Raw genomic sequence first — 14852 nt, forward strand, 5'->3', positions numbered from 1 at the left:
ATGTCTATAGAAGACAGGCACTGAGAAGGAAGGCAACATGCCCCACCTTTGCTAACAAACAAATCTGGTGTCCCCAAAGCTGGTTATCACCAAAGAGATTAGATGAGGAGAATGGGGGAATCCAGGATTCAGGGGTGTTTAGTAACCTTATCTAATGGTTTGGGATGTCAGGTACTTCCCCTTGAATACTGGCTCTTTCCTGGGTCAGGTCACCTGTTCTGGAGTACAGTTTTGTCAGGTTCTACCTGCCCTTTTTGTGACTTTGATATGCATATTATCATTGTCCTTGCCTATGGAATTTTCCAACTATGTCTGTGAAAACTAGAAACCTCGTGGAGATCAGATGTTACCCTACTATTCCTCCTCCTCCTCTTACTTCTATTCCATCCTTACTCCCCTTCTTTCTTCTCCTTATTCTCTCCCTTCCTCTTCTTATTCTTCCTCTCCTCCACACTCCCTTCACTTCATTTTTCCCCTTGCACGAAAAATAAAGAAAATGCAGAGGTAACGTACTTGAGTTAAATTTTTACCCTCAGATCCTCCCCTGCCATAGACATCCAATTATGAGCCCTGATAGGGTGCTGGGGCTGGTACTCAAGGCCCCTGATAGGCTGAGCTACAAGGCCAAGCAGGATTCAAGTATGCCATAATGGACCCAAACATAGAGTTCCTAAGGATGCAGCCATAGCAAGCCTGTCCATCCCAGTATGAAAGAGCTGCTGTGTGTGACATCTTCAGTCTCTTTGAGAGTCCTGGATTCTTACTGGGCTGGAGAGGTTTGTCCCTTAAACCACTGGTTTGTCCCTTAAAGCTGCCACTGGAGCTGGTGCTGCATCAGTTGCTCGCCACATTCTTGTGCAACGGAGTCTCTCACTGAACTATTTGATCTATTTGGCAATACGACTAGCAAGCACTGGGGCTTCTTTTTCTAGAGGCTCAGTTCTGGAATTACAGGCACAAGCTGCCATGCCTGGCTTTTTACACAGATGCTGGGAATTCAAACTTAAGTCCTTGTACTCGTGGGACAAGCACGTTGCCAGCTGAGCCACCCCCAGGGCCTACAAATTTTAATCTAAATTTTTCTTTCACAAACATGAGTGTAAGTTAGTTTATAAAGTACATTGTACACATTTATAATAAGAAAGGAGTAAGATATAAACATATGTCCAAAAACTCAAAGGAATTCTTGCTATAGTAGGCTACATGCTGATTATAAACTTGGTTCATAACTTAGAATTTGAGAGTTTCTTAGCGAAAAGGGCATAGTTCTTTGTAAATAGATTGGTCAGTTGTGTCGAACTTCTTGACTCACAGTCAATGTGAGACCTAAGCCAGATCCAAAGGAGTTCAATTCCTGTGCCCCCTCTCCTGTCAGTCAGTGATAGGTTCTATTCCTGTGTCCCCTCTCCTCCAGTGTCCCTGTCAGTTATGGGTTCTATTCCTGTGTCCTCTCCTCCAGTTCCCCTGTCATTTTAGCCTACTTCAATAAAACTTGCCTCATGAGGCTTTTATAAAAAAAATTGCCATTATATTTTTATTCATATTTTTGTTTGTGGGTGTGCGTGAGTGGGTACGTGCACTGAGAAATGTGTGTGGAGGTCAGAGGACAACCTACAGGAGGCTGCTCTCTCCCTCCACCATATGGGTCCTTCGTATCTAACTTGCGTCATCAGGAGGTGGCAGATCACTTATGTATGGTATCTTGAAAAACAAAGAGATAGCAAATGTAGTTTAGAGACCAAATTGGCCTTTTAGTAGCCCCTCCAGAGTCAGGCACCACCTCATCCCACAGGAGCATCTCTGAGAGATGCACAACATGAACTTTCTCAGCTGCATCAGTGTGGGTATCAGACCTCATGCCTTAGGAGAAATTCTCAAACAAATAATACAACCGAGACAAATACCTAGTCACAGAAAGCCAGGTGTGGTTATAAAACGTTTATTTCCCTGGGTTGTAACATTAACCATATACTGAAAACTTTAAAACTGTTACTGCTGACCAGACAGACAGACATTGCTTTTTGTCACAGTAATGATAAAAGGGCAGTAAATCTGAAATTAGAGAGTAAAGTTTCACCGATAGACCCAGTAGGTTCCTAGGGTGTCTACGGAAACCATTGAGTGTGAAAGTAGATCTCCCCAAAATGATCCCACCCTTCCTTCTACCATAGATCTTAGAGAACCAGCCAAGTTCTTGTCTCTTGGCCTCCCTTCAGCACTCAGACCCAAAAACTGCAGGCAGGAAATGGCTACAGCTCAACAAGAGGAAGCAGCTGGGCCAGGAATCCAGGTAGCACCACAAGCAGTGGGAAGGCACAGCCGTCTCCGGCTCCTGTAAACGGGAGGACAAAGAAAGATTTCCATGTGGGATATCTCAAGACACGGGTATCTCCCCTAAACAGTCAGGACTTTACATCCAGCTCAAAACCCAGGAGAGTAGGCTCTAGGGGGGCATTATGCCAGGCTAGGCTCTTCTGGCTTCCTGGGGATTCCTAAAATACTCAAGTACCAGGAAGTGAGCAGACAGATGGATCCCACCTCTTCCAGGGTCCTGTGCTCTAAGACACTGACTGGGGAGAAAAAGATCTTTCCTATTCAGAGAGCTTTTCCTTCTTCAGCCAAGAAGAGGTTTCTGAGTCCGAACTATCTGAGAGTCTAGTGTCACAGCAGTGTGTATTCCTTTTATGCCAGCGGGTGTGAACTAGAACCCACCTGTGGCTCCCAGCGCGCCTGGACTGGACAGCAACCATTTCTCCCAGATGGACAGAATCTTTCTAGCTGATATGTGTACCTGGGTAGCGGTCATGCTTTCCTAGGCCCTGATCCAAATTCATAATTTCTCTGTGCAAATGCATGACATCCCTGTGATCACTTCCTGTGGCTCCACTTCCAGCTCCAAAGACTTCCATGTTTCCAGCCTTCTGAGTGTCCCTGCTAGTTAGAGCTGTGATTGCCCGGCACGCGGCAGGCTAACTGCAACTTATTTCAGGTTGCTCCCTGTCCTTTCAGCCAAACTTAAATTTCTAGGACAACATTTAGTGGAGCCTGGATATGTGTACGCCAGCCACTGCAGCAACTGAGTGGTGGGCAGTGGAGACAGGGTCTCCAGGATGAGTTTGGATCAGATATCTGAGATGTGTTCATAGTTCTTCATGTTTAAAAATAAAAAGCATTTCTGGGATGATATCTACATGCTAATTAATATATCCTGAATGCTTTCTTTAATTCTCAAATTAATACTCCTAGAATATTTGTCATATGGTTCTTTATCATTCAAATGGGGAAACTGAGGCACAGATATCTGATAACTTTCAAAGAGTCACAGGGTAACGATATTTGAAACAAATTATGATGGAGTCTGATCTCAAACCCATGACAGAGAGCAGGGTACAGCAATTTTCTCTGGAAGTATTTAGGAAGGATTACTATGATAGTGATACTTGACCTGTGTCTTGAAAGGTAATCAACAAACTAAAATTGATGGTGTCTTTGCTTGCAGAGATTGAGATATGGTCAAGGGATGAAGAAAGAACCCAGGCCACAAGAAAAGATGGGTATACATCCACAGAGACGCCCAACCACGGGGGAGCTTTGTCTTGAAAGGATGGATGAATACCACTGATAGCACTGAAGTCCCTCACCGTGTTCAACATTTTGATACACTGTCACTGAGGTGTGTGCCCCTTGGCCTTACCAATGCCACCTTCATCATTCTAGGCACTCTCACTGTGTGCATGGTCTGCCAGGCATCTTCTGGTAGGGAGCACCCCGACTTCCATTTCATGATGGCCCCCACCAGCTCCACCTCTAACAGAGACGTAGACTCACCTGAGCTGTTTAAATGACTGTAGTCTGTTTCAGTAGAACCGCTATAAAAGCAATTGAAGTTGCTCTTCTCTCTTCGTGGGGAGTCCAGGAAAATCTCCTTTCCACTTCGTGTTACATTGACTTTGTGGTATACTTCATAAGCTGGAATCAACACCTCCTCATCACTTGGAAAGTAAGAAAATGCTTTTATATACACCCTCAAGCAGGTTTTGATGGTGTACAATGTCCCAGTAGCACCATCAAAGTCATCAAGGGCCACTTCCTTTTCCAAAGACCAGGAAGCGAACTGCCCAAATCACACAGAGCCTTTTCCATTGTAATGAAACCTATCCTTGGTGCCTCTATAAACAAAGTAACAATTCTGGTTACTCAGAGGCTGAAGGGCTCTTGTTAAGTAGTAATGGAAGGCCCTGTAATGAAAGTTACTGGGATTTTTCTTGAATTTTCTAACAGCATCATTAAAATCTTTGTGGATATTACTAGTGTAGGTCACTAAAGCCGTTCCATGGAAATTATGAAAACCTTTGGGATAGCTTATTTTGTTTTTTTATCTTTTCCTATTGTTGCCTTGCCTTTTCCCACTCCAGTTTTAACTGTCTACTCATGTTGAAGTCTTTCTTTAACAGCTCGGGTGCTTTTTTCTCCATTTCTTCGACACAGCCCTCATACTGATCATCAAATGCATCGGGGGCCATGTCCAGGTTGGGAGGCTCAGTCAGGCCTGTCACCTGAAAGGAAGAAGTAGGGCTCTTTGTTATTAGCAAAGTTTGCTAAGTTATCAGCATGTGTCGAGTGCTGTCTGGAGCCTACATCATGACATGTCACATATGCCAACCTCATATATGGCACATGCCTGGGCACAATCTCATTACATTATGAGGGCTACAGAAAGGCAAAGTTGAGTCTCTGATTCTTTTGTGTTTATGGATACTATAATTTTTTCTTTATTTAATTAAATTTTTAGTCAGTACACAAAATAACAGGCTTTGCAATGACATTTTCATTATATGTATAGCATTATATACAGTTCATATTCACCATACACAACAATCTTACTGGTACTGTCCTTAAATTACTTTCTCAACATTCATGCTCTTTGACATCCTCTAGCCACAGATCACTCAGATGGCTGCAGGGGAGAGCAAGGTCAACAGCATGTGGGTTGAGAACATCACCTGCTGGGCTAACAACCAAGTCAGAAGGAACAGATGATGTGAATTTTTGATTCTAGAAAGAGATTTCATCTTCAGCTTCAAGAACATCTGCAAACAAATACAAGACAATGAAAGTAGGATCCTCATATCTATCACCATGCACAGAACTCAAGTCCAAATGGATCACAGACCTCAACATAAAGCCAGCCACACTGAACCTTATAGAAGAGAAAGTGGGAAGTACACTTGAACGCATTAGCACAGGAACCACTTCCTAAATAGAACCTCAGCAGCACAGACACTGAGAGAAACAATAAATGGGACCTCCTGAAACTGAAAAGCTTCTGTAAAGCAAAGGACACGGTCAACAAGACATAACAACAACCTCCAGAATGGGAAAAGATCTTCACCAACCCCACATCAGACAGAGGTCTGATCTCTAAAATATACAAAGAATTCAAGAAACTGGTCATCAAAAGAACAAATTATCAAAAGAATGGAGTACAGATCTAAACAGAGAACTCTCAACAGAGGAATCTAAAATCTTAAGACACTTAAGGAAATGCTCGATATCCTTAGTCATCAGAGAAATGCAAATCAAAACAACTCTATCTTACGTCTGTAAGAATGGCCAAGATCAAAAACACTGATGACAACTTATGCTGAGAGGTTGTGAGGTAAAGGAAACACTTCTGCATTGTTGGTGGGAATGCAAGCTGGTACATCCCCTTTTGATATCCGTGTGATGATTTCTCAGAAAATTAGGAAACAACCTTCCTCAAGACCCAGTAATACCACTTTTGGGTATATATCCAAAGGATGCTCAATCGTGCCACAAGGACATGTGTTCAACTATGTTCATAGCAGCATTGTTTGTCATAGCCAGAACCTGGAAACAGTCTAAATGCCCCTCCACCGAAGCATGGATAAGGAAAATGTGGTACATTTACACAATGGAGTACTACACAGCAGAAAAAAAATAATGACATCTTGAAATTTGCAGGCAAATGGATGGAGCTAGAAAACGTCATTTTAAGTGAGGTAACCCAGACCCAGAAAGACAATTATCACATGTACTCACTCATAAGTTGTAGAAGGAGCGGCAGGGCTGTGTCCCGCCACCCGGCCACCGGCTAGCTTTACACCCGAAATAATTACACGGAAACTGTATTCATTTAAATACTGCCTGGCCCATTAATTTCATCCTCTTACTCACATCTTGATTAACCCATATTTTGTAACCTGTGTAGCACCACGAGGTGGATCGCTTACCAGGAGAGATCTTAACCTGCATCCATCTCAGAGAGGAGAAGCATGGCTACTGCATATGGCGACTGCCTGAAGCGTCTCCCCAACTCTGCTTCCTTATTCCCACAATTCTGTTCTGTCTACTCCACCTACCTAATTTTCTGTCTCTTAAAGGAGCAAGGCAGTATCTTTATTAATAATGAAAGTAACACATAGACACTCCTCCATCAATAAGTGGTTTTTAAACATAAAGCAAAGAAAACCAGCCCACAAATCACAATCCCAGAGAACCTAGACAACAATGAAGACCCTAAGAGAGACTTACATAGATCTAATCTACATGGGAAATAGAAAAAGACAAGATCTCCTGAGTAAATTGGGAGCATGGGGACCATGGGAGAGGGTTAAAGGGGAGAGGAGAGGTAGGGAGTGGAGCAGAGAAAAATGTAGAGCTCAATAAAAATCAATTTTAAAAAAAGAAAGTGGCATCCTGCTCAGTTCTGAGAAGAACAAGTCTGTGCCCAGAATTTTTCTGACTTCCTCTAGCCATGTATTCCCTTCCACTGTGGCAACGGCTTCTCTACCATTACAGTAGAAATTATGTGACTCTGCCCTCAGAGCTGCAAATAAAACATGAAATGAAGAAAGCAGACTAACACCATCAGCCTTATTAATTGTTGTGTCTTATGAAAATGTATTGTTTTCTATTCTTTTTGTGGGGTAGAGCTCTAACATATACACTGAAAGACAAGTCATGGAATGATAAGGAAGGTCACTGCTCAATGATGTGAACCCATCCTTCATTCCTGCCTATGGCTTTTGGAAAATTATGAAAACTCGCCCCCCCCCCCACACACACACAACGAATCCTGTTGTGTTACTTTAAATAGCATTTTGACATAAAAGCTCTCCCCACACCTTGAGAATGGCAGAGGAACTGCATGTTGTGGCTAACTAGTTGCTTTTGGGAAGGTTCCTCCTTCACAGCTTGGCTTCTCTTGCCCTGCCTCTAGGGGATACTACAGAAACAACTGACCTAGGAGTTCAACCCTGCAGTGGAGGGTTCAACCTTCTGTACGTCCTCAACTTTAAACCATTATTAATTGTTGTAAAATAACCATAGTTAGCTACATAAGATATCCTCTCTAAATTCTTAAAATCCTTATAGACATCCAGGTATGGCAGCACACACCTATAATCCTAGCCCTCGGGAGGTCCTTGGGAGGTGGAGGCAGGGGCATCCCAAGTCCCAGGTCATTTTAGGATGTAATGAGACTCTCTTTGTTTGAGATTAAATTAAGCTCTGGCCAGAAATAGAAATGCAGACACTGTCCTTTGTTCTTGAGTATGTCCCGGAGCCACTTAGAATTTGGCTTTTTATTCAAAAAGGTTCCTGAAGTTTGACTGTCTGAGAAGTTCTCTGGAAACTTGTCAGCAGCACAGACTGTGGACCCCAGTTTCAAAGCAACGCATTCAGCATTTCTAATGAGTTCCTTTGTTAGTTAATTCTGATACAATTTGCTTAAAAGAAAATATTTAATTTTCTTCTTTAATAGTAAGTATGAATGCAAGTCCTGGGTTGGGGTGCAGGTGCCTTCTGAGGCCAAAGGTGTCAGGCCCTCTGGAGCAGGAGTTACCGGCACTTGTGAGCTGCTGACAAGGGTGATGGAACTGAACTCTGACTCCTCTGCAAGAGGAAGTGCTTGCTCTAGCCACTGAGAGATTTCTCCAGTACATAGTTTGCTTTTGGGGAGATAATGCCATGCATGGATCCCAACTGATCAGTGCTGAGGGTGAACCCAGGATATTGTACACGCCAGGAAAGCATCTGGTCGGCGAAGCCTCTTTACACAGCACACATTACCATATTCGAGATCTTTCTCTGGCCTCAGCTAGACTCCCACACACACACTTTATTGTCTTAAAACTTAAGCTTCGAAACTGTTTTGAAGGCAGAATGTCTGAGAAAACTCAGACGGAGGTGCCAGTAGATCCTGTAGTGTTGGTCAGTCAGCATCGGGGCTTCTCATTCAGGAAGCATGCATGGTTCAGCCATCCTGCATGCAGTAAGCTTCCAGTTCTTTCCTCCCCTCCCTAGTTCCTCATGTGGTTGATCCAGAGATTTGCCGTTCAAAAGACTGGTGTCTACTTCCCTATGGACAGCTAAGTATAGACAGCCCCCTTCACTGGCCCCTCAGCCCCTCTGCCCCTCGGCTCACACAGACTGAAGCTGCAGCTTGAGTCACCTCAGCCCCAGAATGAACTCCTGCCGATTAAAATCTCCCTGGAAATCATGTGGCTAACACCTTGAACTTCAATGAAAACACCGTCTCTCTCTTCCCTTCAGCCCATCCCCTCTCTCCTCACGCACTCCCATTCTCCTTCCCTCCTGCTTTATGTCTGCACTCGATCTCAAGATCCTACATTAAAATAAAAGAATAAGGCTACCATTCCAACACAGAGGGGATCTGGTGCAGGAGGATCTTGAGATCTGAGTTAGACTGGGCCATACAGCAACAACGTACCTTTTAAAATTCTTAAATTAAAAATGAATAAATAAAGCAAAGAGGATGATAGCAGACAATGAATGTTTGTGTGGAGAAAAATAAGATTATTTGAGCACATCCCTGTTCTTATCTGAAAACCCAGGAAATGCAGAAAGAAACAAGTGTATTTCCATCAGAGACTATGTACACAGACGCCAGTTGTTTCCTGCAGGACCCGGGAGATAAACTGTGTGGTCCTGCATTATATTTTTAAGTCTCTAGAAAGATTGATAGCCTCTTGTCTGTCTTCCCTTTCTCTTGATCTGACCCATCTCCTTAACTGGCTGTTTCTTGCCCAGAACTGACCTTCTGGCTTTAACCGTTGAGTCACAGACACCGCCGCCCTACCCACAATTCTACATCCACTGTAGCCCTCAGATTTTCCTCTGTGTCCCCTGGACTTTAGAGGCCTTCCTTTCAGAGGACAGAGTTCAGATTTATCAGGTACCTGAGCAGGTCTTTGGTGGCTGGGTCTCTGGCCTCTTCTAAAAGCAAGTATTGCAGCAGGGCTGATGCGGTCTTTTTATTCTATGGTCAATGTACTTTCAGTTTCAGGTTAGTTTGAAAGCCAGATGGTTTGTGAACTACCTAAATTAGATAAACTACTATATATACCATTTCTAGTCTCTATCACTTTTTGTTTTGAGTTTTTCATTTTTTGTTTTTGTTCAAGACAAGGTCCCATTAGCACAGATTGGCCTCTTACTGGCCATGTAGCTGAGGATAACCTGAAATCCTTATTCTCTTCCCACTAAACTAGATTTATTTGTGCAAAACTAAAACCAGGACCTGGTGCGCTCAGCAATCGCTCTAACCAACCAAACTGCATTCCCGTCCTGCATCTTTTCTCTTGTCTGTGCCACAATGAGTCAGGACCTTCCTTTCTGCTGCTCCCCACTGGGTTGATGGGGGGAGACTGTGTGTGCAATATGTGGGTACTGCAGAAAGCAGAAGTTTGTTGACCTTTGCCCTATACACCAATTTTAGAAATTGTTTGGCCGGGAGCTTTACCCCAGCCCCATGGCATTCATATATACAAGGAGTCTAAAAAAGTTTAGTTAAAAACATCACCTCAGCCCTAATATCCTTATTCAAATAAGCTTGGAATGTTTAGCTGGGGGCCTCACCCTAGCTCCTGGCATAAACTCCCTCCCCTGGGAGTTGCCTCAGTCTTAGCCTACCAAGCAGCGATCCCTTTCCAGGGAAGGTCAAGACTACACCAGAGGCTATTTAAACTGTCCTCCAGAGAATCAACACGTGGTCTCCTGGTTTTTCATGGTCTTTTGGTTCTCTGTTTCCCCTCTCTGTGTTTTCCCAGGTGGGGGGCACCTGGGAATGCTGGCAGCCATTAAACCTGAGTATCTTCTAATTCAGTCTAATTTGGTCTGATTGGAATTACTGTGTCTGTGGAGAGGTTGGCTGTTTAAGGAAAAATATGTAACACACATAACCTGAAAGCCTGTTGTAGTGGCTCACACCTTTAATCTCAGCAGTTGGCAGGCTGAGGCAAAGGATCCTGTGAATTTGATTCCAGCCAGGTCCACATTGTGAAACCCTGTCAGCAAAACAAAACCACCAGCAAATCACTTGAGCACGTCAGGGGAATTATGTAAAGGTGAAGAGAGGTGACCATTTCAAGGCTCATGTTTTTCATTCTCCGTTGCTCCTGGCTACAGTCGTCTTGTATGTTGGCTAGAGCATATGAACAAAGTGTTGATTTTAGAGTTTCTTCTGGCAGCTACCTGCTTCTTTCAATCCTAGATCTTATAACAAACCCATCAGCTTTCTGTGTTCGTAGACACCACCACTGGGTGACATGCTAGGTAGAAAATGCCATAATAGACCAGGTTGTTGGGTCCAGGAGGGTCCCGCAAAGATGAGAACACCACCAAGTCTAATAAATCAGAAGCAAACTTTATTCCAGAAACCAGATCCTAGGAAAACCAGAAGCAAACTTAAAAATAAAAAATAAAAATAAAAAAAACACCACGGGGCACAGAAGCTTATCAGCTAGCTGAGACCACAGCCAGAGATGGTGTTTGTTAGGCTGTGGCCAAAAGCCCGTTTCTGAACCTACTTTTTATAGTAGGGGCACCATGCATTAGGTCTGAACAAAGGAATTTTTATGATTCTGCCCTGACCATAGAAGGGAAGTGGGTTCTAAGGTCAATGGGTAACTAGGCAGCCATCATGAAATATGTTTCAGAGTAGATTACAGCGAAAGTCACTAATTGCAAGAAAACAGGTGTCTTCTAATTAGTCAGAAAAGGGACTGCTAGTAATACTAGAAGGTTAATAAATTAGAATTAACTGGTTCTTAGGCTGAGAATGTAGGGGATAGCAGAAAGCTTCTCACACTTTCTCAAGGTAAAACTCAGATACAGACTGTCATACTTTACAACCTCCATTATCAGAGCTCATTTGTAGTGAGGGGCAGATGGACCGCGTTCCCGCTGCCCAGCTCCCGGCCACCGGCTAGCTTATGCCCCAAAATAACAACACACAAACTGTATTCTTTTAAATACTGCCTAGCCCATTATTTTCAGCCTCTTACTCACATCTTGACTAACCCATATCGAATAATGTATGTAACACCACAAAGTGGTGTCTTACCAGGAAAGATTCAGCACGCCTGACCTGGTGGCTGGCTTCATGGCATCTAGGAGAGGCACGGCAGTCTGACTAACTTAGGAGAGGCATGGCATCTGACTGAGCCATCTACCTCACTTCCTTCTTCCTGTTCTGTCTACTTCACCCACCTAAGGGCTGGTGATATGGGAGGGTATTCTGTTTTAATAAAGAAACTGCCTTGGCCAGCCCTTAGGTGGGTGGAGTAGACAGAACAGGAAGAAGGAAGTGAGGTAGATGGCTCAGTCAGATGCCACGCCTCTCCTAAGTTAGTCAGACTGCCGTGCCTCTCCTCAGAGAGATGCCAGATGCGATGAAGCCAGCCACCAGGTCAAACATGCTGGATCTTTCCCGGTAAGACTCCACTTTGTGGTGTTACACAGATTATTCGATATGGTTTAGTCAAGATGTAAGAGGCTGAAAATAATGGGCCAGGCAGTATTTAAAAGAATACAGTTTGTGTGTTGTTATTTCGGGGCATAAGCTAACCATGTGGGATCCAGGCAGGACGAAAAGCCGGCCCGCAGCTCCACACTACAGAATGGTGCCCACGTGGATAACTGGATCCACAGAAAGCTTGAGAAAGCTTGGGAAAGAATAGAGTAAAGCTCTATTTTTCATGTCTGGCAAGCAAGCTCTCTCATCTAAGAGAGGCTTCCTGACTCAGCTTCAGCTGCAAAACCCTGCAGCTCTTTTAAGAGATTCTGCTATGAAACACTTAAATGGCGTTGATAAAAGCTGACTGCATGCTTGTTTGTTTTCAGCCGTAGCAGGAAAAAAGTTGTGCTGTTTTAAAATGCTGGCGTTCTGGTCTGTACTGCCAGGACAAACTCTGACTCTTTCAAGCAGGCGGTCCTGACTATGGAACTTTTGATTGTTGTTTAACACTGTTGCAGCTTGCTTGCTGGAAGGGACCTTGAAATGCCACAGAGTTGTGGTAATAAAAATGGCTCTAGCAAGTACCTCTGCCATGAGGCTGGAAAGCTAAGGAATGGGATGGATCTAGCTGGCAAAGCTGCGGCTTGAATCCTACCCATATTGCTCAGTAATTTAAAGGCTCATGTGGTCACAAAAAGAGAGAGATACAGTAAAAGAAAGATTCAAAGTCAAAGAAAACATCAAAATGGTTTACAATGTGTTGAAAATATATGTAGGCTAAAGGTGAAAGTCCTTAAAAGTAAAAAAAGATAGAGTAGTTGGGTGTGGTAGTACACACCTTTAATCCCAACACTTGTGAGGTAGAGGTAGATTGACCTCTGTGACTTCAAGGTGTGGCAGGACACACCTTTAATCCCAGTGCCTGGGAGGCAGAGATAGACAGATCTATGTGAGTTCAAGGTGTTGTAGAACACACCTTTAATCCCTGCACTGGGGAGGCAGAGGCAGATTGATCTCTGAGAGTTCAAGGACAACCTGGTCTACAGAGTTATTCCAGGACAAAGATATAGAGAGAACCTGTCTCAAAAAGTAAAAGTAAAAAATAAACAAAATAGAGGTTAAAATAAAGCTGCACAAAGATGGAAAATACACAGAGAATCTTGATACTATATACTATTATGCTCTCTTTGAATTGTTTGAATGCTGAGGAAGGAGCAACAGCTGCTAAAAGATACTTGTTTATAAATGCTGCTGAACTAATCCAAAATAGACATTTTGAAAATACCTTGACTTCAGAATTTGGATCTAAGGATATGATACTTTGGAAAAGAGATTTTTCTTTTGTTTTTACAGAAAATGAGACCCTATGGATTGCTTCTATCCCAATATGGTATGATAGACCACGCCCTCCTGAAAGGTTGCTGTGAACACCCTCAAAAAATTACTTCGCTCAACTGATGACTGAGATGAACCTGGCACACGGGTTACACCATGAAAGATCTGATTAACAGTGTCCCCATTCAGCAGGAAGCAGTTTGGAGAGAAATAACTGCGCCCATGTTCCCAAATATTGTTTATAAATGTTCTTTTACATTTAAAGGGGGATATGATATAGATATGGATAATTTGCATTGATATGGATTTTGCTTCAGTGATTTAAATTTAAGGTCAATTTTGTTATATGTATATGTATTTCTGATACTGATTAAGGTATTGTGATTGTGTAGTTCATTTAAAAATGAAATGTATATCGGTTGTTAATGGATAGTCATCAATAATAGTCAAGCTTGTAGTCATGTTAGTTAGATTTTCTAGATATATAGAGATATATTTCAGTTAGGCATTCCTAATATCTTTCAAAGACTATAGAATATGGCATTTTAAATGTTTTAATAACTTAGGGCTTCTCATGACAATGAGAGACACATCTGCTCCTGGCAGCACCAATCTACTTCAAGAGGAAGATGGACATCGAAGAGGCTCCTTATGGAGTTTGATAGCCATTTAGGCAAGAAACTGCTCTTGCCTTGACTGTTGCATAAACTGGACACAGAGAACCCTCAGAGAGAGGACTGCTGAACTTTCCTAAATGTGAGATGATCTTTTGGGGTTCCTGCTTCATGAAAGAGTCTGCGAGACATTCTGCAGAACACAACAGATACTGAGTGAACTGCCTTTGAAATTTCCTGCTTCATGGAAAAGTCTGCTGGATACTGTGGGCTTGAGGCTGAAGATGGATGTCCCAACAGTACAAAAGAACTTTGGGTGACTGTCCAGGTAGCAAGATGTCTCTGTGATTTCTAGAGTTTTGGAAGTAGCTTACTTCTTGTTCACCTAGGTAATGTTATATCCGTCTGGAGTCTTTGATAGAGTTGAAGAATAGATAGTTATAGTTGTTTTCCTTTTATCATAAAGATAAAATAGATATAAATATTGTAACTGTAATTCTTACTTGATAACTGTTTTGTTATATGTAATTCTGCTGTTAAAGTTAAAGCCTTCTTTTTTGTTTAAACAGAAAAAGGGGAAATGATATGGGAGGGTCTTCTGTTTTAATAAAGAAACTGCCTTGGCCAGCCCTTAGGTGGGTGGAGTAGACAGAACAGGAAGAAGGAAGTGAGGTAGATGGCTCAGTCAGATGCCACGCCTCTCCTAAGTTAGTCAGACCGCCGTGCCTCTCCTCAGAGAGATGCTAGATGCGATGAAGCCAGCCACCAGGTCAAACATGCTGGATCTTTCCCGGTAAGACACCACTTTGTGGTGTTACACAGATTATTCGATATGGTTTAGTCAAGATGTAAGAGGCTGAAAATAATGGGCCAGGCAGTATTTAAAAGAATACAGTTTGTGTGTTGTTATTTCGGGGCATAAGCTAACCAGGCAGGACGAAAAGCCGGCCCGCAGCTCCACACTACAGGCTGGCCAAGGCAGTTTCTTTATTAAAACAGAAGACCCTCCCACATCACTCATTAGTCAAATCTGTGTTTATACCTTGTTCAGTGTGTCTCCTGGTACCTCCAGGCAGTGTATACTGAAGCCCCATGCCTCCCCATTAATGGTGCCAGTTTTC

The 14852-nt window shown here is 43.0% G+C and overlaps 1 pseudogene; it reads right to left on the bottom strand.

The window, feature by feature from the left end:
* Nucleotides 1-3646: 3646 nt before the first annotated feature.
* Nucleotides 3647-4668, bottom strand: LOC119816596 (annotated as a pseudogene).
* Between the last annotated feature and the right edge of the window lie 10184 nt (nucleotides 4669-14852).

This window comes from Arvicola amphibius, chromosome 1 (genome assembly GCF_903992535.2).
Source record: "Arvicola amphibius chromosome 1, mArvAmp1.2, whole genome shotgun sequence".
In the NCBI taxonomy this organism is placed as follows: domain Eukaryota; kingdom Metazoa; phylum Chordata; class Mammalia; order Rodentia; family Cricetidae; genus Arvicola; species Arvicola amphibius.